The sequence below is a fragment of the Choloepus didactylus genome, chromosome 3, assembly GCF_015220235.1.
Source record: "Choloepus didactylus isolate mChoDid1 chromosome 3, mChoDid1.pri, whole genome shotgun sequence".
Lineage (NCBI taxonomy): Eukaryota > Metazoa > Chordata > Mammalia > Pilosa > Megalonychidae > Choloepus > Choloepus didactylus.
In genome coordinates this window covers 95,090,448-95,113,245 of record NC_051309.1, presented here as the reverse complement: position 1 = coordinate 95,113,245, position 22,798 = coordinate 95,090,448, and the positions used below count along the sequence as shown (strand labels likewise).

The window sequence follows — 22,798 nt, the reverse complement described above, 5'->3', positions numbered from 1 at the left end:
AATATTAGAAAAGCATAAAGCTTCTTCTGGAAATGTTCCAGCATTGGGGGGCACTTGAACCAGACTTACAGTTCCTTCCAGCTCACAATATTCTAGGATCTTAACTCCTCCCCTCCCCACAATATCCTTATCTTAGTAAAACTTCAGTCTTCACCCTTCTCTTGCTATCAGCCCTAATCTTTGATACTTCATCTAGTCAATTGCAAGAAGTGGTTTTCTAGTCTGTTTCTAGAAGAAGATGCACATATAGCTACACAGAACACACCTCAGGACACACAGCCCTTAGGACACACCTGACCACACAGAACAGGTTAATGTTGGCGTTGTATACTGAAAAGTCAATAAAAGTTGCCCTGGTTCCTCAGTCCAGCCAGACATTTTTCTTGAGGTAAGCAACCTGGACAGCTGTTTCCTCTCTTTTTCTTGACAAATCCAGGTAATAGCCAGCTCCACTGTAAGTTGCAATCATTTCCCAGTGGCTACTATCATTCAAGTCTTTTTTGTTCGTGTAGTCCAACTAATTAAAAAACAAAAACAAAATAAACAGGTCACATTGGTGAAATGCTTGTAGCAATTACAGATAGTTGGTTCCTGGTAAGATAAAACATACGTAATAAATAACTTTTATCAAGCTAGGTAATGTATTTGGCATGGGGCTTCATAAATGTTTTGTTTGTCAGGCACAGTCATTAACCCCATTTGAGGATGGAGCACCCTGACTCTCAGTGCAGTTAACTTGGTCCCAAAGCGTGAGTATGAGAGTCAGGAATCTACACCAGGACTGTCTGCCTCTAAATCCTGTGTTGGTTGCCATTAGTTTATATGGCTACAACCAAAAGAGGGACGAGTTCATCAAAGCCCACTGTCTGCAATTATATACAGTATTTGAGGATTCAATCCAACAAGATTTATAAGGATTTTCATGGGAACTGATGCTTCTTTGGCAGTAATGTGGATACAAAGATGACACAAAGGTCTTTGGTGAGCTGCAGACAAGGATCTCTATTCTGCAAGAGGGACTTTGTTAGAGTTCTCAAGAATAAAGTCTATTTTAAGAGCTACCAAGTGAAATTCAGAAGATGAGAGGGTAAAACTGATTATTATGTTTGGAAATAACTGGTAATCCAGAATAAAAATAAGTATAACACACCCAAAAACAAGATGTCACTTTGTGTAACTTACAGGGATATGATTTGTCAGATTGCTTATGCCTGAACAATCTGCACAGCTTATGCTCATGAACTCCCAAAGTATGGTATGAAACTTGGCCTGACAAATTATGCTGCAGCGTATTATACTGGGCTGGCCCACAGGCTTCTCAACAGGTTTGGCATGGACAAGATCTGTGAAGGCCAAGTGGAGGTAACTGGATGTGAATACAATGTGGAAAGTATTGATGGTCAACCTGGTGCCCTCACCTGCTATTTGGATGCAGGGCTTCCAGAACTACCACTGAAAATAAAGTGTTTGGGGGTCCAAAGGGAGCTTTGGATGGAGGCTTGTCTACCCTTCAAACGATTCCCCAGGTATGATTCAGAAAGCAAGGAATTCAATGCAGACTGTGCTGGTTTGGATGTATTATGTCCCCCAAAACACCACTATCTTTGATGCAGTCTTGTGTGGGCAGGAAACGTATTGGTGTTGATTGGGTTGGAGACTTTTGATTGGATGTTTCCATGGAGACGTGATCAGTCAATTGTGGATGAGATCTTTCATTGGATTATTTCCATGGAGGTGTGGCCCCACCCATTCAGCATGGGCCTTGATTAATTTACTGGAGCACTATATAAGCTCAGATGGAAGGAGCAAGCTTTGCTACAGCCTAGAGGGATACTTTCAAGAATGTGCAGAAGCTGAGAGAGCAGCTGTAGATGAGAGACAGTTTGAAGACAACCATTGAAAGCAGACTCTTTTTCCAGAGAAGCTAAGAGAGAACAAACACCCCAAGAGCAACTAAGAGTGACATTTTTGAGGAACTGCAGCCTAGAGAGGAACATCCTGGGAGAAAGTCATTTTGAAACCAGAACTCTGGAGCAGATGCCAGCCACGTGCCTTCCCAGCTAACAGAGGTTTTCCGGACACCATTGGCCATCTTCCAGTGGAGGTACCCGATTGCTGATGTGTTACTTTGGACACTTCATGGCATTAAGACTATAACTTTGTAACCAAATAAACTCCCTTTATAAAAGCCAATCCATTTCTGGTGTTTTCCATTCAGGCAGCATCAGATTTTGCTACCAGAGAACAGATTTTGGTACCAGAGAATTGGGGAGCTGGTGCTGCTGTGTTTGCAAATACCAAACATGTTGGAATGGCTTTTTCAATGTATAAGGGGAAGATTCTGGAAGAATTGTGAGGAGCTTGATAGAAAAGGCCTAAACTTCTTTGAAGAGACTGTTTGTGGAAATACAGACTCTAAAGATACTTCTGATGAGGACTTGAGCAAAAATGATGAATGTGATGTTGCAAACTGGAAGAAAGGTGATCCTTGTTTTAAAGTGGCAGAGAATTTGGCAAAATTGAGTCCTGGTGCTGGATGGAAGACACAATTTGAGAAAGTGAGGAGCTGGGATACTTGGCTGAAGAGATTTTAAAACTAGAAGTTGTAGATATAGCATGGCTTCTCCTTGCAGCTTATAGTAAAATGGAAGTGGAGAGAGATAAACTTAGAACTGAACTCTTGGGTTCAAAGAAACCAGAAACTGATGGTTTGAAAAATTCTGGGCTTTCAATGGGTGGAATCCCAGAAGTTACAGCCCAACATGAGGATTTAACCAAACATGGAAACTGACTGCCATTCCAGTACAAGCCAAAATTGGAGATGGAGCTATCCAGAAAGGATTTGTGGAAAGTCCTATTGTCTGATGGCTTTGACCCCTGTGTGCTTCATGTGAAGCCAAGAGAAGTTTTGCGAGATCTTTATTGATGGAGATGCTGCCAGTCTGGCCTGGAGGAGGCAGACAAGGAATATATTGAAGAAAAAATTTCTTCAGAGACAGAGCCATGAAGGTTGAGTTCTGGAGTCAAGAGGTCTTGGGCTGGGAGAGTGGAGTGGCCTACACACATGGAAAGGGTGAGTTTGCCCAGAGGTCTAGAGTGGGCCTTCCCCCTTGATGTTAAGGGAAGGTGTTGCCGCCTCAGGACTCAAAGAGGGTAGAGCACATTCCCAAAGGATTGGGAAGAGCCTGGCCACCATCCCACTGTTCTGAAGGGGTTGAGTGTGTGCCCCGGAGATGGAAGAGAATCCAGGTGCTGTCCCAATGTTTGAGGAGGGTGGGGCCAAGAAGGTGGTCTCCCCAAGGTGTGGATATGTTGGAGCACTCACCCCAGCATTTGAAGAGGAAAGGGCTGCTGCAAAGGCCCTTAGGATATGTTTGACTCCCTCTCTCTCTAGCCCCAAAGAAGCAACGTCATTCTGTAAATGACTCACAGACTTTGAAATCTAATGGAGTTTGCCCTGCGGGTGTTAGGAACTGTTTTGGTCCCTTAAACCCTGCTTTTCTTTCTGTTTCAATGGGAATGTTTATTCTGTGAATGTCCCTCCTTTGTATATTGGAAGTACATAACGTTCTAAGTTTCACAGGTCCACAGCTAGAGGGAAATTATGTCTTCGGACAAACCATGCCTGTATCTGATTTAATGGGCTCTTGTACTTATCTATTGTTACTGAAATGATTTAAGCTTTTGTGATATTGTGATGGGATGAATGTATTTTGTATATGGAAAGATCATGGCATTTTAGCGTCCAGGGGGTGGAATGTGCTGGTTTGGATGTATTATGTCCCCCAAAACACCACTATCTTTGATGCAGTCTTGGGTGGGCAGGCAATGTATTGGTGTTGATTGGGTTGGAGACTTTTGATTGGATGTTTCCGTGGAGATGTGATCAGTCAACTGTGGGCAAGATCTTTCATTGGATTATTTCCATGGAGATGTGGCCCTGCCCATTCAGCATGGGCCTTGATTAGTTTACTGGAGCCCTATATAAGCTCAGACAGAAGGAGCGAGCTTGCTATAGCCTAGAGGGACACTTTCAAGAATGCGCAGAAACTGAGAGAGCAGCTGCAGATGAGAGACAGTTTGAAGATGGCCATTGAAAACAGACTCTTTCTCCAAAGAAGCTAAGAGAGGACAAACACCCCAAGAGCAACTAAGAGTGACATTTTTGAGGAACTGCAGCCTAGAGAGGAAAGTCCTGGGAGAAAGCCATTTTGAAACAAGAACTCTGGAGCAGAACTCTGGCCATCCTCCAGTGGAGGTACCTGATTGCTGATGTGTTACCTTGGACACTTTATGGCATTAAGACTGTAACTTTGTAACCAAATAAACCCCCTTTATAAAAGCCAATCCATTCCTGGTGTTTTGCATTCAGGCAGCATTAGCAAACTAGAACACAGGCATAAATCAGAAGCACATCGTGGGTAAGAACATTGCATATTATTTGTGTTACCCAATGGAAGAAGATGAAGATGCTTACAATAAACAATTCTCTCAATACATAAACAACGTAAACTCCTGACACGATGGAGGAGATGTACAGGAAAGACCATGCTGCTATCTGAGAGAATCCAGTCTATGAGAAGAAGCCTAAGAAAGAAGTTAAAAAGAAGAGGTGGAAGTGTCCCAAATGGTCTCTTATCCCAAAGAAAGATGGGGTAGCTCAGAAGAAGACAAGTTTTCTCAGAGCTCAGAGCAGGGTGCTGAGTGCTAATCCAAGACACAGTTTTCTATGAAGAATTTCTAGGTAAAGGCAGTAAACTTAACCAACCTGCTTAAAAAAAAAAAAAAAAAGATGAAGCAAGATCCTTTCCTTGCCAAATTTATAATAAGTAGGGACAGAAGAGTTGCCATTAAAACATTAAAATATGAGATAGATTATAATAAGGACCACAAAAATAAATAAAGGGAAATTGCTATCGTAGCTCAGAGAAGAGCATCCTTACTTAGGGGTCAGGTGCCGGGAGAGGTGGACCAGAGAAGCTGTGTTGGATCTTGACCATGAAAGGTAGGTAGGATTTAGAGAAATCGAAGGCATCCAGCAAGTAGTTCAGTTTTGCTCCCATATGACAAGAAGAAGAAGGTTGAAAGATGGACAGTCATCAAATTGTGATGAACGAGTATGATGGAGTCACTGAATGGAGCATTTCTGAGAGGTACAGAACAGGGTTACTGATGGTGGCAGGAAAGTCTGAGTGGTGAGGAACAGAGGGCTAGTGTGCAGAAAAGAGTTAACATAGCAAGCCTGAGAGTCTTCTGCTCAGACTGATAGCTCTCTACATTGATACAAAACCCTCCCTGAACAATAAGAGTGGCTCACTGTGCCTAAATTGTACAAACAGTGTGGATTATGCTGAACATCTGCTTTCCTTCTGGAAGTCTGGAATTTTGGTACAAGCTAGGCAAAGAGTGCCTACAGACCAGACTGCAATAAAAACCTTGGGCACAGAGTCTCCGATGAGCTTCCCTGGTAGACAACGTTTCACACGTGCTGTCAGAACTCACTGCTGAGGGAATTAATTGCACCCTTTGTGATTCTTCTGGACCACTGGAAGCTTGTGCCTGGTTTCCTCTGGCATTTGCCCCATGTGCCTTATCCCTTTACTGATTTTGCTTTGAATCCTTTTGTTGTAATAAATTTTAGCCGTGAATACAACTATATGCTGAGTCCTGGAAGTCCTCCTAGTGACTCACTGAACCTGGGGGTGGTCTTCGGGACCCGCAACTCTGCAAAGATTGCAGTTCCCATAATAACTAAGAGTGGAGAGGGTTTGAACTAGAGGAGTGTGGTGGGAAGGAAAAGGAGGGACCAGGCTGAGCATCACCCCATGGCGAATGTCAACAGAACTTGGCAACTACTTTGGAGGTTGGGGAAGGGGATAAGGAGATCTCCAAAATGACCCTGAAGTCTCTTTTTGGGTAGGGGGTAGATGGTGGTACCCTTAACAGGAGGAAAAGCAGATCCAAGTGAGAAATGAATGAGTTCAGTTTGGAACATATTGAATTAGAGGAGTTGGTGGGTTATAGAGGTAGAATATAGTTTTGTCTATTTTCTGTCTTATATCCCTAGAATTTAAGCTCTATGAATGGAGACTCAATTGTTCTGTTTTCACCATTTTGTTACCCTAGCACCAAGCATACTGCCAAAAGGGGGACTTTGTTGGAACATGCCTGGCACATAGTTGACACTCAGTGTATTTGTTGAAGAAATGAATCGCCAGACAGAGATGAGAGTGGAAGCCATGTGAATGTCAAGGGAAAAAGTATGGAGAAAGAAAAGCTAGAGCTCTGAAGCCAGAACCCAGGAATGAGAGAGGAGAAATGAGAGAAGGGGACTTGAGTTAGGAGAACACAAAGTTTAGTGTCACACAATGAAGTCAAGAGAACCAGCAGTCAATACTGGCACATTCTGTAGAGGTTGAAGAGGATGAAGACTGGATTTGCTAATTAGAGGTCACTGGCAGCTTCCAAGAGAGATGTCAAAAGCCAAGTTGTTTAAGCTTTAGTGCAGGTGGCAAATGAAGACTATTCTTTCACAGTGGAGGTGAAGGGAAGGTGGAATGGGAATGATCTGAAAAGTCAATAAAAGTTGCCATATCGGTGAATATGGCAGGATCAATGGTGGTTTAAATATGCACAAGAAACACCCCTTCCAGTCCATTCTATAATGGTAATGACTTATTTGTTTATACATTTGACAAATACTTACTGAGTATTTTTATGCACCAGGCACTTTTCAGGCTTGGAAAATATAATGGTGAACAAAATAGAGCCCCTGCCCTCAAGAAGCTTGATTCTGGTGGTGAACTGAGGACGTCAAGAAGCCATCCTAATAATGTCATTAGTATGGAAGAAGCAACATGGTGTAATGAGTTTTAGAGTCTGACTAAAGTCCAGCTCTTTCATTTACCAGCTGTGATGCCTTGGGCATTTGAGTCTTACTTTCTTCATTTATAAAATGGGGATGACAGCTACTTCCTAGAATTGTTTGCAAAGGTTAAATGCGATAATGCACAAGAATGCTTCCTATGTAGTGTGTGGCACAGAATAGTTGTCGCATAAAATTTCTCTTATTAATAATGTAAGAAAAAATATTGGAAAAGGTATAATTGTGTAGGGGAATATATTTGCTTTGCAGGAATAGAAAAAGGAGCATTATAAAGCAAATCAACACTACAACCTAAAAAAAAGTGCCTTTTAAGATTATTCAGTCCCTTTATTCCAAATCTTTTGATTTTTACTAAATTTGTTTCTTATGGATACTGGTGCTAAATAGGGTGTGTACTGGATGGTAAACAAAGAATCTGTTTATAATAAAAGTGTATTCCCTGCAGTATAGTAACAAATCTGTAGTCAGTGGTGACTCAGCTGCCGAGACTAGGATATAGGTGGGTTGAAAGAATTAAACCTCTGAACTTGCAAACTTAGAAGGCACCTTGGGACCATGGTGACTTACTCAGGGGCAGCAGCCCCAAGAGATCCACGTTGAAACAGCCTGAGAGCTATTCCTATTTCTTTATATCTACAATAATCATAAAAATAACGCTTGTCCTCCCTTAATACACAGGATGTCTTAAGTATGGCTAGCCAAGTGCACAAAAAATCCCTGCAAAACCATTCACACACATTTGAGAAGGCTAGGATATAAATCAGACAGAAAAACTGCCTCACAACCTTATTACACACTTTTTTTATTTTTTTAATCTTCATTTTATTGAGATATATTCATATACCACGCAGTCATACAAAACAAATCGTACTTTCAATTGTTCACAGTACCATTACATAGTTGTACATTCATCACCCAAATCAATCCCTGACACCTTCATTAGCACACACACAAGAATAACAAGAATAATAATTAGAGTGAAAAAGAGCAATTGAAGTAAAAAAGAACACTGGGTACATTTGTCTGTTTGTTTCCTTCCCCTATTTTTCTACTCATCTATCCATAAACTAGACAAAGTGGAGTGTGGTCCTTATGGCTTTCCCAATCCCCTTGTCACCCCTCATAAGCTACATTTTTATACAACTGTCTTCGAGATTCATGGGTTCTGGGTTGCAGATTGATAGTTTCAGGTATCCACCACCAGCTACCCCAATTCTTTAGAACCTAAAAAGGGTTGTCTAAAGTGTGCGTAAGAGTGCCCACCAGAGTGACCTCTCGGCTCCTTTTGGATTCTCTCTGCCACTGAAGCTTATTTCATTTCCTTTCACATCCCCCTTTTGGTCAAGAAGATGTTCTCCGTCCCACGATGCCAGGTCTACATTCCTCCCCGGGAGTCATATTCCACGTTGCCAGGGAGATTCACTCCCCTGGGTGTCTGATCCCACGTAGGGGGGAGGGCAGTGATTTCACCTTTCAAGTTGGCTTAGCTAGATATTACACACTTTTAATAATTGTATTCTGAACATCACTTTACTTAAAGAGCCAATAAAAAAAGAATTTCTGAACAAGAAAATTTCCTAGTAACAATCTAGTAATGTCTTGTTACTGGACGTATAAAAATAGGGTCCAAGAATCTCTTAAAAGAAACCTCCCAAGGCTTGGATAACTTCTCTTGTGGGGCCCATATGGTCAGTGGTTTAACCTTTTGAAAAATATGCAGGCAGAAACTGAAATGGGATAAAAAATGGAGGAAATTTGAGAAACCAAGTCCTATTTGGACAAGGCCTTAAACCTAAGCACTGAAGAGTCACTTAAGTTCTCTTCTCCTTGGCAAAGGAATCAGAGAATGAATGGATGAGGCCAGCAGCGTGTGGCCATGAGCCATCGACACGCGATTCCATTTCGTGGACCGAATGGAGCCCTGTCTTCACTACTGACAGAGTAGACGTCATAGCACTCTTTAATTTCATCTCTCAAGTCCTGGGGGATGGAACAGGATCTGTTTCTGACTTTGAGTTGCCGAATACGTGGTACCCCTAACAGCAGGTTTTCATAGTAAATGAAACTTCGGTTGTCAGCTTCGGTCCCGTTACTGGGCCCTGCCTTCCAGTACAGACCATCCAGCAAGGCGCCTTCTGCAAACTGAAAGCAAAGGAAACATTTGAAAAGTTCCAGATTCAGCATCAGTCTTGCTCCTATCTGGAATGTTTCCATGACCAACAGTTTGGCAACTCTATGAATATGGTAGTGACAAGAGTTGGTCTTGCTGTCAGAAAGACCTGGGTTTGGCTCTTGCTCCATTACTTGCTAGCTATGAGGCCTTGGGCAGGATTCTCCTCTGAGCCAGGGTTCCCGCCTCCATAAAATCCATCTTTGCATGCTCCCTGCATTTGGCCATTTATATTAAGATTGGTGTCAGATCTTTTTGGAAAGTTTGGTAGAATTCCCCTGTGAAGCCATCTGGCCCTGGGCATTTATTTGTGGGAAGATTTACCATCGCTTTTTATGCATTTGAATTATATAACATGAAAGAAGTAAGAAAAGGAGTTACTCACCAAAACATACAATAAAATACTATTGGCAATAATAAATGGCAATGCTGATCTTTATTCTGGGAACAAAGGAGGTGGTGCATCAATCCATGACCATGACCAACTCCACTTTCCTGTATTAAAATAGCATAATGGTTTGAATTGTATCCCCCAAAAGATATGGTGAAATCCTAACTCCTGTTACCTGTGAATGCGAACTTATCTGGAAATAGGGTCATTTCAGATGGAATTAGTGATGCTAAAATGAGGTCATACTGGAGTGGGGTGGGGCCCTGATCCAATATGACTGGGGTCCATACAGAAAGGGAAGAGGAGGCACAGACAGACACAGGGAAGGTGGCCATGTAACGGAAGCAGAGACTGAATTATATACTGCCCCAGGGCAAGGATTATCAAGGATTATGGAATTATCAGAAGCCAGGAGAGAGGCAAGGAACAGATTCTTCTCTACAGACTTCAGAGGGAATGTGACTCTGCGGACATCTTTATTTCATACTTCTAAGCTTTTAGAACTGTGAGACAATACATTTCTGGTTTTTTAAGCCACCGAGCTTGTGGTACTTCATTATGGCAGCCTTTGGAACTAAGACCAATAGTAGCATCCCATAATCATAGTTCTAAACTTGTTTGGAGGAAAAGGCTACAGTTTTGATGACCTGTCTGCCATCTGGTGGATCTTCTAGGATCGTTTTGCTGTATGTTGAACCCTCCAGCCCCTGACTCTACCCCATTAGACCTTGGCATTTATTATGGAATTGTGCGTGAGGGAGAAGTCTAGTGTAGATTTACACAACTAGAAATGCCTAAAGGGAAGACAGATCTAGCCATTTCTCAGTGTCTCGCCCTAATCAGATGATTAATAGAGATGGACTGATTTGCCTTGCTGAGGTGGGGAAAGACTCATTTTATACTAAGTATTTTGTGTGCCAAGTATTTTTTATGTATTAATAGGTTTCTGTGATCCAGTTTTCTCTATCTTTAAAATTAACAGCTCTGACCCCAGGGTTTAGTAAAAATTTTAGAAAGTATCTCCCCAGAAGAAACAATCATTTCTGTTCCGATTTCCCTCCCAGTTTTATTAGGTTCTGAGTGCCATATCCTCAAGATCAGTTTAAGATCAAGATGTTTTTCCTATGGTATAAAGGATTTCCTATTGCTTATACTCTGTTGCTAGGTTGGAATTTTTGACAATTTGAGAAGGGGCTGGGTTCAATTTTACATTGGTAGATCTTTGAAAGAATAAGCCTACCTTGTATCAGATACAATGCAAGGAGCTGGATGTATATGCTATCATCAACAAAGAGACGGAGAAAGCGAAAAGAAAACACAAAACAAGACAGAAACAACCCCAAACTCTGCCACCAAGGGCCTTACATCCTGGGAGATACTCATTAAAAATTTACTGAATCATGAATGACTGAGTGAGTTATAAAGTAGGATGAGGAAGTGGCTGTTCCACTAGAAGAAAGGTCATTTTTCTAATTCCTTAACCATGTGACCACAAGCCTTTAAGTACTCCGAATCGCTGTTTCCCCATTGACAACATGGGGCATGACATAAGTACTTACCTTTTCACGTTACTACCAGGATTAAATAAGGTATGTTATGAAACACTTCACATGGTGAGGCACATACAAGGCACTCAATAAGTGTTGGCTGACCCCTCTTTGAGTGTAGGAACTGTAACTTACAACAACTCACCATAACTGAGAACATCTCACAGAGAGTTAAGCACATAGAGGGCTGGGTAGATAATGCTGCATTAAACATATGAAGCCAAATGAACAATTTTCAGGGATAAGGAGGTACTTTCAAAGTTAATTTGCAGATACCTTCCAGAAGTCTTCCACTGAAGAAAGAGTTTTAAAGTTGGTTTTCTCTATTTTGGACACTGGGGTATCTATGAAGAGCTGTGACATTATCCAGGTATAGTAGTACATACTGGAGCTCATCATTCAATAGGTCACTGGAACACAGAAAAGAGCCAGGTGAACTCTGAAAAGGGCTGAGGATTATTCCTAATGGACAGTCACTTTTTAAACAAAAAGCCACATAAGATCTGTTCTCATTCTCCTTTTCCTCCCCCCACCCTATTCTGACATCCTTCTGGATTATCTTTCTATCTCTCTGGCTAATACAGCCTCATAAAACAAATATATTGACATTGGCCTGTGTGAAAGAAAAGTGACTTATTATTATGCATCAAATAAAGGTCAGGTGCCTTCACTTGATATTTCGGACTTCCAACATGGCTATTCCATTTCATCTCCCACCACCTCCTGGATCAGATCGTCAAACCAGGTGGGCTGATGTGCTCTGGCCCCCACAGAGCCCACATGCCTGACCCCTCTCCCTGTGACTGCGCACGAGCTGCCTACTGTCCCTACAATATCACGTGTGGTCATCCTTGATTTGTCCCCAGATCAAGTCTCCTTTCTACTCTGGCCTGCTCTGTGCCCCGAGATTGACCTCTACCTGCTGTACCACTTTGTTCCTTTGGCTTCCTGAGTGTTCAGCCAATAGGATGTGGGGGGCCAGGGGAGTCAGTGGTGGCAGGGAAGAGAGAGGTTGGGGGTTTGTCTCTCCACCCCTACTCTTCCTTTCCCCACCACCTGGGTGCACTTTGGCAGTGGATCTTCTAACCTTGGCCACAGCTGCTGGGAGATGGCTCTTCACCCATGGCTATAACACTCACTGGGTTCCTGCCATGCTATTTCGTCCCCTAATTCCTTCAGGCCAGGAGGTGCCTCATTTCCTCTCGTCGGTTCCCTTAGCCCTGCCACCCCTCTGTAAACCATTCTTCACTCAAACTTTCTTCAATTACCAGTTTGAGTACAGCATCTCTTTCCCTCCAGGATCCTGACTGATACAGGTACATCTGCCACTCACCTACTGACCAAATCTTGTATAGGACAATTTAACTCAAGCTACATCCCTGTCACAAAGACTTCATGATTCACCAGTCCTATCTGAATGGTCCTGGAGGCAAGTGGGAAGATAAGTTACAGTCTTAGTGGGTCAAAGGAGATCAGAGTTTGAATCTTGGCCATGCCCCTTACTTGCTATGTGACTTGTGCAAGATGCTTAAACTTTCTGAATTCTAGTTTTCTCTATGGTAAGATAGGGATAATTATCTATCCCATAGGGTCTTTTGGTGCTTAAATAAAAACAAGAACTGAAAATTAACTAGTACCATGGCTGACACTCATCAAATGTTCCATAAAGGTAGTTCTGCCTCCTTAAGTGGATTGCTGTTACACAGCTATTAAAAATTTCAGCACTTTAACAAGTACTGTCTTATGCAGGTATACTATGCTATAATTCCTGTAATTAGCTGACAAAAATCTTCAAGGACAAGGAAACGTATTTTGTAATTCTCTTGGCTACAGCTCCTGACACAGTTCTAAACATCCAGCAAGTTATTAATACTTAGCTGACTCTTTGGACATCATATAATGCATTATAAAGCCCTGTAGTAAATGACTTGGGGATTAAATGCTATTTAGTAGAATCTCTCCTTCAATATCCCCTCCCAAACATCAGAGAAATCAAGATTATTAAAGGACAGGAGTGGATAATACTGATCTAAACACAAAGATGTTTGGGAGTCCATCTCATGCAATCAATTAAGCAATAAATATACATAATACACACAATTTATGTACTGCATCTAGAGGGGTAGGGATGTTTTCCAGTCCATCTAGTTTAGGCCCCCTCACCTGCTTAATTTTTGTCATCCCGTGCTCCAATATAATTAAGATAAGAACATTCTTCTTCAAGTGTTAACATGAGCTGCCACCTCTCAAAACTTTGTCGGGCCAGAGTTAAGGGATCAGGATTCATAGGTATGGAATGAGAGATAAAGACATGATCTCTGCCATCAAGGAAGAACTCGGTGTTCCCAGGGAGAGTGCTGTCTACTCAGCTCCCTCATAACGAGGACACAGGTACTGTGCATCCTGCAAAGCCTTCTGTGAACCCAGCGTGAATGCAGGAACAAAGCTGATAGAATGCTTAGGCAATAGCAAAGGCTCCCCAAAGCCAATGAAACAATTATTTAGGTTGATTATTTTCAGTTAACTTGAAATTAGAATTTTGTTTGGATCACTGGTTAATTTAGATCATTCTGCAGTTTTTTACCAGTGGTTTGTTGTTGTTGTTGAAAAAGGAATTTTGATGAATTTAAATTCTTGATTTATAAATATAATAATGTATAAGTACGCAGATAGAGTATTTGAACCATTGATTTTAAAATATCTCCTCTTGTTTTTTTTATAGTGTTCAATCAATATTGATTTTTACTTTTGAAATTCTCAGGACCTGTTTTGTCTTTAATGGTGTCACTGAAAGAGGCAGCAACAGATCCCCTTGGCTATCTAGCACCACCTGCTGGACATCCAGAAGAAGGAGGTCATCAAGTTTTCAAGGGATGGTTATTCCAACAGACATGGATGGGATCAGCAATTATTAACTTGGTCCCTGCTCCATGCCAGGCCCTGAGCTGGCCCACGGGACTTCTTTGAGTGACAGCTCCATACACTCCAGGAGTCAGCTACACCACAAATTCAGTCTAGTTTATAGCCAAAGGCCCCATGGATTTGGAGTCAGCACAATTTGGGTTGAAGTGTCTGCTCTGTGTCATGCTATGTTCATGACTGTGGTCTTGGGATCTTGGACAACTACTTAACTTTTCTGAATTTGAGTTTTGTTATCTAGAAAATGAGAATAACAATGTCTAGGGCTTTTGTGAGGTTCATGTGAAGACATTTTGTTCACTGTAAAATGCAGTAGAAATAGACTGTTACATTACTTCTCCAGTCAGTTTCTGATGGAGAAAGCCCGTTTTGAAGACAGCATTTACTCTTTTAAATGAACTGAATTGTGAAGACAAAAATTTACACCGTGATATAGATAACCTTAAATGAGGATCAAAAAGGAGAGGGGAATATTAAAATATATAATAAAGAACACTAGCCTACATTCAAATTTCTTCTGCTATTTAGCCCTTGTCTTAATTCCTGAGTTTCCATTTTCCATAAAATATGTCAGATTAAAAAATATTAAAACACAGTCTCACCAAATAACCAGCATGTAAACTAACAAATGCTGCCTTAAAATCAGGGTGTATCATTTCAAAACAGCCAACAGATACTATTTTATTTAAATATTGTTGAAAAAAATATAGGTTGAAGTACTAAAAACAAATAAAGGAGATTGTTGAATTAAATCTATTGTATAAATTCCAAATCATTAGAATAAAAAAGCAAAGAATTTTCCAATGTAACTAAAGAAAATGGAAAATAATAGGAAAACAATAAAAAAGAGAGGAAAAAAATAAGATGACAGAATCTACAAAAGCATGAAATGTGAATGGGTTTTAAAGACTTTGGTTAAAAAACAAAAAAGCACCTTTAATTTTTATGAGACACATGAAATAAAGTTAGAAATAAAAGGAATAAACACACACATATATATCAGGTAATTAATATTTTAAAAAGGGTGTGTTATAATCATCTGACAAAGGAGATATAAGGTGAGTATTGAGTTAGATTAAAAGGTTATTGCATATTGATAAATGTTAAAACACACAATGATTTAACTACAATGAATTCATGCATATTGAATAGCAGAGCACCAAAATTTAATAATGCAATATCTACAAGCAATAAAAGGAGAATTACCAAAACCACAATTGTAGTTGGAAACTTTAACCTACATCTTTCAGTCTTTGACAGAGAAAGCAGACAAAAATTATCTAAGGATTTTAAAGGTCTGAATTGAATAGGTAACTTAATAAATATACATCAAACTTTAAATTGTACCAAAAGGGATCATACACGTTCTTTTTCAAATATCCAAAAAACACTTATAAAAATTGGTAATATGCTAGGACCCAAAGGGAACATCAGCAAATCCCTAAAATTAAAAACCAACCTGGTAATGTTTTTTAAAACACAAATCCAGAAATTAACTAACAAAAGGATAAACACACACACATACACAAACATGCACAAGCCATTTAGAAGTTTTTAAAAAATTTTTTTCTTAGTAACTCTTGGGCCAAAGAGGAAATCAGAACTGCCGTGAAAATATAAATACTCCAGATGTAAAGATATTAGAACCAAGATGCTTTGGTGCCAATATTTCAAGTCACTGGCCATAAAGTGAAGCTATCACTTTGAATGGGAAATCTGACTTCTTCTAGCTCTACATTGTACCATGTCCTCACAGGGACGCTGTGGAGATAAATAAGGACATGTATTTGAATATTATAAATTAAAATCACTGTATACAAATGCCACATGTTATATATAAATCAAAGAGTTATCAGGCCTGAACGATTTTAGTTGCCATATCAGGAAAACTGTGTGGATGTATCGGAGAACAAGAGGAAAACGAAAATGGGCAAAATTGTCAACTTTCAGTGAGAATCTATATGTGCCGCCACTGACATGTATGTAATAGCATCCTTTATTCCACTCAGTGAGGGAGACAGATGCATGAACTTGTCCTGACAGTCTAGGGGGGGAAGTGCCAGAGGTGGGCCAGGGCGTCAGCACAGCTCAGAGGGGGCTAGTTTAGTCAGGCACAGTAAAGGCTTCTCCATGGATCTGACTCTAGGGCTGATCTTGAAGGATGAAGGGGAATTCCAGACAGGCAGGCAGGGAGCTGAGCATAGGCCCAGGACTTCGAGAATCCTAAGTGGTTTGGTGTGGCTGAAGAACCAAGTGTTTATAGGGAGATGCACATCTGAAGAAGTAAACAAAGATGGCAAACTGAAAAGCTGGTCTGTTTTCTAAAGATTTTAAACTCCATCTTCAAGGTGAGGTGATTGCGTGTTAAACGGAGCAATGCCCTGGTTTAATCTGGCTTAGAAACAGCAGTCTGGAGGCAGTGTCTGGGAGTCATTAAATCCAGACATAGTGAGAGTATTCACATCCAATCGTGCTCCACATGGCAGCTGAAGTCACATTATTAAAATTCAAATGAATCTTGTTTCTCTCCAACTTAAAATTCTATACTGACTTCCCCCTGTAAACCCCTTACCAGAGCCCACCAGGCTTGCAGGGTCTGGCCTCTGACCCCCTTTCCATCCTCACATGACAGCACTCTCTCTACCTACTGGCCTCACTCAGCTTCCAGAATGTTCTGGGCACTATCACACTTCAGACCTGCGTTCATGGAGTTCTCACTTCATCTGACTGACTCCTGCCCTTGCTTCAGGCCTCAGGAGGCCTTAACCCCCAATTGTCTTCCTTCATATCACTTATCACATTTAAGAACAGGGTCTAAATCTGTTTTTAATTAAACAACTACACAGTTGAATGCATGAATAAGTGAATAACTCAGGAGAGAAATGATGAAGGTTGAAATTGGGACAACAGAATGTATAAAAAGAAGACTGATTTGAGAGGTGCTAAAAAGATGCAATTGAGCAGAATGATCAGGAGGAGAGTGAAGGAAAGCATCTACGATGATGCCCAGGTTTTGGCTGCGGCATTCATGTGGGTAACATTACCCCAGAGAGAGAACATTGGTGAAGCAAGTTTGGATGTGTGGGATGCTGAGGGCAGATTTGGAATGTGAAGGATGAGATGCTTATGAGATATCTCATTGGAGATGTCCCGTTGAAGCTGGTCCATGGTTTGTAGCTCAGGAGAGAGTTCTAGAGCTGGGGAGAAGGACTTGAGAGTTGCTAGCAAACAAGTGCTAGCTGAAGTTGTGTCTATTGAAAAGATCAGCTAAAGAGAATGCCAAAGGCCCAATCACAGAGAACATGTTCTTGAAATAGGTTTCAGAAACTAGAAAACTAAGAAAGTGAACAGAGCATGGAGGGACACCAAAAGAGAGGGAGTCACAGAAGCCAAGAGGGAAGTTTCTAGAATGCCAAATGCCATGGAACCAAATGCCAGAGAGAAGCTGTAAAGAGCACAGTCAACTTGGCAACTAGCAGGTCCCTAATGAACTGGTTTAGGGCCTTCCAGGAGGCAGAAGTGAGATTGCAGAAGTGAAACTGCAGAATAAATGAGAGGTGAAATAAAGTTATTAAAATCCCCAAACATTTAAATCTAGTTTTGTTTAAAATTTCAATAAGAAAGTTGTAAGTCACAAGTTGTGATGGAAACCTTGAATGGATAAAGGCTGTTAACATGTGCTGCATCTCCTTTGCTTTAAACAAAAGAGAGAACATTTTATCATATTTACCTATCAAATACTCTGAAGACATGAAGAGAAAGTTACATAAGTGAAGTAAGGCTATGTTTAAAGTAATACCCATACAGATTCTATTTCTTCTCAATGTAAGATTGAGTTTTTGTCCAGCCAGTTTATCAAAAGGACGAGCTTTCTAGTCTCAGCTGAAGAATTGAACAGTTTCTTCCCCTGGTCTGCAACTTGTGATCATAAGACTGAAGGTGGTTGTTGTGGAAAGCTACCTGGGATCTGTCAGAATCTTGGTTACCAGTGTGATCACTAACCCACTGTCCTTGACTTTACTGATCTTGTTACTATCAAATTAATTTGTGTAGATCCTCTTCCAGATTAGGCAAACTATCTTTAGACTTTTATCCTGGTAAAGATGTAAAATAAAATATTCATTTCTCTTGTTAGAATACAAGGCAGAGTCTCTTTCTTCCAGAGAGAAAGAAATGGAGACACATAGATTTCTTCTTAAAATAGCTCTTCCTATCCTAGGATATGTCATTTTGCTATTCAGGTCTCTAGTTTCATCAGTTCTTCAGACACTAGTGAGTTTAAATTTAGTGTTTCTCATACTAATCGATTATGTTTTCTACTCTGTCCTTTCTCTTGCCAAGCTCATCATATGGTCCCTGGTGGCTGTGAGCAGAGCCACAGGAAAACACCATGCATTTAGCCTCTCTTCCACTGGTTTTTATTTTCTTTAACATGCAGTGGCAGTGAAAATTAATATACTTGGACCCAAAACATATGTTATGTACATAACCCAAGTGTCAGTCCTGTAATGAGCCCTGCTTGAAACTTGGACTTGCCAGGAGGAAACTGACTCTGGGAAGTTCACCACTGGAATTAGACTCAGGAATTACGGGGTTGTTATCTGTTCCTTGCACTGGGTAGGCGGCACATAGACTGAGAGCTCAGAACAACTGAGAGGGCCCAGGGGTTCTTAAAAATCCCGTGAGAAGGATGAAGAGAGCTTCTCACAGGACCATGTGGGATCTTTGATAGCAACGTGTCTGATTCATGGAGTTACAGGCCCAGGAAGTTTATTCCTTCAATGAGACTGTTTTGGATTTTGCTTTGGTTGCCGTTTCTGTGTAAGAAACCAAATCCTTCATCAACATTAAATGAATGTGTATCTGATGGCTGTGTCTATTGCAAACAGTCTGTCTATTAAGCACTGATACCCTGCGACAACCATCCAAGCAAACCCCTCAAAGATGTTACTATTGCAATGGAATCCTTCCACACCCCAAGAGTCTCCCAGTTATTTCTGAGGTTTTCAAAAGGGAGGCTCTTGCATATTCATGAATGAGCCTGTCTGCTCCCTTGACTGCAAGGCATATTCCCTGTTATTTGTCTATTGTATGTCCACATGCACTGCCTCCAAGAGCACCCAGTGATGCCAGTGCCCATTTAATATCCCCAAAGCTTCCAATTAGAATTGTGTTTGGTTGTAAGCCACAGAAAACCTGGACTTAAACTACCCTGGAGATAGTTCAGTAGATCAATAGTATCATCAGAGATCTATGCTCTTTTTATTCACCTTGTGGGAGCCCTGGGCCCAGGGACTTTTGCAGGTGCCTTGAAGATTGCACACAGCAGTTTGCTTGACCTAGGACAGTTCATGTTTGACCTATTCTCCTTGTAAAATCAGGCCTCCAGTGCTAAATGTAATCTATAAGTACCTTCTCCCTGAGACCCCCTAAATTACTTTATTTAGAAGATAATCTATAGTCCCCCTATTCTGGTTCGCTAATGCTGCAATTTTACAAAACACCAGAAATGGATTGGCTTTTTTTTTTTTTTAAGTAGCAAGTTGAGCTACATTGCTCATGTCTGTTTTATTTGAATCTCAAATAGGTACATGTTTTAACCAGGTACTGCAAAACACTTATCATTACTTCTTTTTTTTTTTTTTTTTTTACATTTTATTTTGAAATATATTCAAAGTTATAGGAACAGTTGCAAAAACAATACAAACCCCATACACAGAACTCCAACATTCCCTGACCCCCCCGATACCCTGATCCACTAACTTTACAATGTTGTCAGACCACTATCTCTTTCCCTCCCTCCCTCTCTCCCTATCTATCATCCATCATCTATTGCTCTGTCTTCTGAACATATGAGAGCTAGCTGCACACATCCTTGAACAAACACTATAATTCACATATATGATTCCCATGAACAAGAACATTCTTTTATGTAATCCCATTAAGCGCAGCTAAGAAGTACAAGAGATTCAACAATGATACAAAGCTTACATTCTATATTTCCTTTTGCTTATGTCTCAACTGTGTCCCTTTGAGCCTCCTGTCCTCCATCCTCAGATCCCATCCAGGGTCATCCTTGGCATTCAATTGTCATCTATTTAGACTGTTTTTTTTTTTTTTTTTTTTCTCAATTGTGGAAACATACACACAGCCTAAATCTTCCCATTCCACCCCCTCCCTAGCATTCCATTAGTGGGATTAATCACATTTAGAATGTTGTAATGCTATCACCTTCCCACCATCCATTACTAGAAATTTCCCTTCACCTCAAACAGCAACCCTACACTCATTTCTTAACTCCCCATTGCCTCTTCCCCCATTTCTCTTAACCCATAGTCTACTTTTCATCTCTATGGTCATATTCTCTGATAATTTCTTTGTGTTTACTGTGGGGCTTAAAATTAAACTCTTAAATCCATAACAATCTTGTTTTTCTTTGACACCAACTTAATTTCAATAGGACACATAAACTATGTACCTGTACTCCTCCATTCTCCCACCTTTATATAGTTCTTTCAAAAATTACTTATTTTACATTGAGTTCAAAACCACTGATTTGTCATTAGAGTTTGTGTATTTTATATCATGTAGGAAGTAAATAGTGGAGTTACAATTCAGAAATTATTGACTTCTATTTGTATTCCATTGTGGTCAGAGATTGTGCTTTGAATATGTTCAATTGTTTTTTTCTCTAATTTATTGAGGCTTGTTTTATGTCCCCACATATGGTCCATTCTGGAGAAAGATCTGTCCGTGATCACTAGAGAAAAATGAGTGTCCTGGTGATTCGGGATGTAAGGTTCTATATATGTCTGTTAAAATTCTCTACATCTCTTTCTCCTTTCTTTGTTTCTCTGTTGGTAGGGCTCCCTTTAGTATCTGAAGTAGGGCAGGTCTTTTATTGGCAAACTCTCTCAGCATTTGTTTGTCTGTGAAAAATTTAAGCTCTCCCTGAAATTTGAAGGAGAGTTTTGCTGGATAAAGTATTCTTGGTTGGAAATTTTTCTTTCTCAGAATTTTAAATATGTTATGCCCCACTGCCTTCTCGCCTCCATGGTGGTCGCTGAGTAGTCACAACTTAGTCTTATGTTGTTTCCTTTGTATGTGGTGAATTGCTTTTCTCTTGCTGCTTTCAGAACTTGCTCCTTCTCTTCAGTATTTGAGAGTCTGATCAGAATGTGTCTTGGAGTGGGTTTATTTGGATTTATTCTATTTGGAGTTCACTGGGCATTTATGCTTTGCGCATTTATATTGTGTAGAAGGTTTGGGAAGTTTTCCCCAACAATTTCTTTGAATACTCTTTCTAGACCTTTACCCTTCTCTTCCCCTTCTGGCACACCAGTGAGTCTTAAATGTGGATGTTCTATTTTATCTATCATATCCCTGAGATCCTTTTTTATTTTTTTCTCCATTCTTGCTTTTGTTCTTTCATTTTCTGTTCTGTGGACCTCTAGGACACTGAGTCGTTGTTCAACTTCCTCTAATCTTGTATTATGAGTATCCAGAGTCTTTTTAATTTGGCCAACAATTTCTTTTATTTCCATAAGATCTTCTATTTTTTAATTAAACTTGCGATTTCTTCTTTATGCTCTTCTAAGGTCTTCTTTATGTCCCTTTTATCCTGTTCTATGGTCTTCTTCATGTCTTTTATATCCTGTGCCATGTTTTTGTTCCTCAATTGTGATTGTTTGATTAATTGTGCCAAGTACTGTGCCTCTTCTGATATTTTGATTTGGGTGTTTGGGATCGGGTTCTCCATATCATTTGGTTTTATCATATGCATTAAGATTTTCTGTTGTTTTTGGCCTCTTGGCATTTGCTTTGCTTGATAGGGTTCTTTCAAGTTGTAAAAAAAACATACCAATCTAATTTTTCAGAAATACAAGTTGGTGGTGTACACTTTCTCCAACTAACCAGCAGATGGCATCTGTGAGTCACCTATACCCCTCAAGTCAGTTTTCCCCAACTCTGTCTCTGTGTTGTGTGGGGAAATGATTTTTGTGGGGTTCAGTTGGTGAACTCAGTTTGGGTTTGTTGTTGGAGCTGTCTGCCCTGAACGTGGTGCATGTGTCTGGGTGGTCAGGGAGACAGGGCCACTTTAATATTCAAACCTCCTAGGTGTTCCCGGCGATTCAAGGCCGTTGCAATAGTCTAAGCCTTCATTTCAGTTTTGCCCCAGATTTTCTCTTTCGCTGACCCACAAACCACTGGCACTGACGTAGCATCCCTTGGTTTTCCTAGCGGGCCCCCCTTCTCAGCTGTGATCTTCTGGGACCTCTGCTGAGGGAAGGCTGTGATACATCACTAGTGCGCATCGTCCCTCAAGGGAGGCCCCAGGCTGCTGGGCTGTGCAGGGGCACGCTCTGCCTGATGCAAAGATTAGCCTATAATTCTTGACTGGTGTAAGTTCTGAATGAAAGGCAGGTAGTAGAGCTGGGCCCCACCCCTTTCCTCTTAGAGAAGATAGATGCCCTAGGGGGAGGTCATTAGCATTTCAATGGTCTCTCTCTCTGCCTGTGCCACACCCCTGTCTGGGTCACAGAACTCGGAACTGAAAATGGCTGAGGCTTTCTCCACTGAGTCAAAAAAGGAACAGAGCTAGTCCAAGGTGACCCTCTGGCTCTCTAAGGTCAGTCATCACCCAAAGCCTCTGTCTACTTGTTGGGGATTTGTACCTCATAGTGAGCAGTTCACACTCACTAATTAAAACCCCAGTTGGGGCTCAGCTGAGCTATATTCGCTCACTGGGAGAAAGCTTCTCTCTGGCACCATGAAGCTTTGTAGCTTGGGCTGTGGGGGAGGGGTCTCCCAATTTGGATCTGCAGTTCTTATTTACAGATTTTATGCTGTGATCTCAGGCATTCCTCCCAATTCAGGTTGGTGTT

The 22,798-nt window shown here is 40.8% G+C and overlaps 2 pseudogenes; one reads left to right on the top strand and one right to left on the bottom strand.

Annotated features, from left to right (window-relative positions):
• The window catches only part of LOC119530357, a 40,401-nt pseudogene extending 28,283 nt beyond the window's left edge, over positions 1-12,118 (bottom strand).
• On the top strand, positions 1,000-4,733 carry LOC119529060 (annotated as a pseudogene).
• Positions 12,119-22,798: the final 10,680 nt, after the last annotated feature.